Raw genomic sequence first — 2,500 nt, 5'->3', positions numbered from 1 at the left:
GATGTGTGGCCCTTTAATATCACAGGGGGAGAAGCTGGGCCATGAGCCTGGGTGCTGGAGCTCTGATACAGGGGAGAGAGGCATGTGTGTGTGGCTGTGGAGGTCCTATGGGGGTGATGTGTGGCCCTTTAATGTCACAGGGCCAGTGGCTGGGTGATATGCCTGGGTGCTGGAGCTCTGACACAGGGGGATAGAGGCATGGATGTGTGGCTGTGGAGGTCCTGTGGAGGTGCTGTGTGGGCCTTTAATATCACAGGGGGAGAAGCTGGGCCATTAGCCTGGCTCCTGGAGCTCTGATACAGGGGAGAGAGGCATGGATGTGTGGCTGTGGAGGTGCTGTGTGGGCCTTTAATATCACAGGGCCAGTGGCTGGGTGATATGCCTGGGTGCTGGAGCTCTGACACAGGGCCAGAGAGGCATGTGTGTGTGGCTGTGGAGGTCCTGTGGAGGTGCTGTGTGGGCCTTTAATATCACAGGGGGAGAAGCTGGGCCATGAGCCTGGCCCCTGGAGCTCTGATACAGGGGAGAGAAGCATGTGTGTGTGGCTGTGGAGGTCCTGTGGAGGTGCTGTGTGGGCCTTTAATATCACAGGGGGAGAAGCTGGGCCATGAGCCTGGCTCCTGGAGCTCTGATACAGGGGAGAGAGGCATGTGTGTGTGGCTGTGGAGGTGCTGTGTGGGCCTTTAATATCACAGGGGGAGAAGCTGGGCCATGAGCCTGGCTCCTGGAGCTCTGATACAGGGGAGAGAGGCATGTGTGTGTGGCTGTGGAGGTCCTATGGGGGTGATGTGTGGCCCTTTAATATCACAGGGGGAGAAGCTGGGCCATGAGCCTGGGTGCTGGAGCTCTGATACAGGGGAGAGAGGCATGTGTGTGTGGCTGTGGAGGTCCTATGGGGGTGATGTGTGGCCCTTTAATATCACAGGGGGAGAAGCTGGGCCATGAGCCTGGGTGCTGGAGCTCTGATACAGGGGAGAGAGGCATGTGTGTGTGGCTGTGGAGGTCCTATGGGGGTGATGTGTGGCCCTTTAATGTCACAGGGCCAGTGGCTGGGTGATATGCCTGGGTGCTGGAGCTCTGACACAGGGGGATAGAGGCATGGATGTGTGGCTGTGGAGGTCCTGTGGAGGTGCTGTGTGGGCCTTTAATATCACAGGGGGAGAAGCTGGGCCATGAGCCTGGCCCCTGGAGCTCTGATACAGGGGAGAGAGGCATGTGTGTGTGGCTGTGGAGGTCCTGTGGAGGTGCTGTGTGTGCCTTTAATATCACAGGGGGAGAAGCTGGGCCATGAGCCTGGCCCCTGGAGCTCTGATACAGGGGAGAGAAGCATGTGTGTGTGGCTGTGGAGGTCCTGTGGAGGTGCTGTGTGGGCCTTTAATATCACAGGGGGAGAAGCTGGGCCATTAGCCTGGCTCCTGGAGCTCTGATACAGGGGAGAGAGGCATGGATGTGTGGCTGTGGAGGTGCTGTGTGGGCCTTTAATATCACAGGGGGAGAAGCTGGGCCATTAGCCTGGCTCCTGGAGCTCTGATACAGGGGAGAGAGGCATGGATGTGTGGCTGTGGAGGTGCTGTGTGGGCCTTTAATATCACAGGGCCAGTGGCTGGGTGATATGCCTGGGTGCTGGAGCTCTGACACAGGGCCAGAGAGGCATGTGTGTGTGGCTGTGGAGGTCCTGTGGAGGTGCTGTGTGGCCCTTTAATATCACAGGGGGAGAAGCTGGGCCATGAGCCTGGCCCCTGGAGCTCTGATACAGGGGAGAGAAGCATGTGTGTGTGGCTGTGGAGGTCCTGTGGAGGTGCTGTGTGGGCCTTTAATATCACAGGGGGAGAAGCTGGGCCATTAGCCTGGCTCCTGGAGCTCTGACACAGGGGAGAGAGGCATGTGTGTGTGTGGCTGTGGAGGTCCTGTGGAGGTGCTGTGTGGGCCTTTAATATCACAGGGGGAGAAGCTGGGCCATGAGCCTGGCCCCTGGAGCTCTGATACAGGGGAGAGAAGCATGTGTGTGTGGCTGTGGAGGTGCTGTGTGGCCCTTTAATGTCACAGGCCCAGTGGCTGGGTGATCTGCCTGGGTGCTGGAGCTCTGACACAGGGGCAGAGAGGCATGTGTGTGTGTGTGTGTGTGTGGCTGTGGAGGTCCTGTGGAGGTGCTGTGTGGGCCTTTAATATCACAGGGGGAGAAGCTGGGCCATGAGCCTGGCCCCTGGAGCTCTGATACAGGGGGAGCATGGATGTGGCTTTGGAGAAGGCAAATATCTAGAGTCTCCGCTCCACTCCCCTCTTTACCTTCCTCGGTGTAAAACTTTGACCGCCAGTTTTTCAAAGTCTTACACCGAGGAAGGTAAAGAGGGGGACCGGTCGGCGAAACTAGAAGTTTCCCCTCTCTTACCTTCCTCGGTGTAAAACTTTGACCGCAAATTTTTCAAAGTGTTACACCGAGGAAGGTAAAGAGGGGGACCGGTCGGCGAAACTAGAAGTTTCCCCTCTCTTACCTTCCTCG

The sequence above is a fragment of the Trachinotus anak genome, unplaced genomic scaffold (genome assembly GCF_046630095.1).
Source record: "Trachinotus anak isolate AG129_WGS33_773 ecotype Australia unplaced genomic scaffold, CSIRO_AGI_Tana_v1 ptg000064l, whole genome shotgun sequence".
Classification (NCBI taxonomy): Eukaryota; Metazoa; Chordata; class Actinopteri; order Carangiformes; family Carangidae; genus Trachinotus; species Trachinotus anak.
This window is presented reverse-complemented; position numbering follows the sequence as displayed.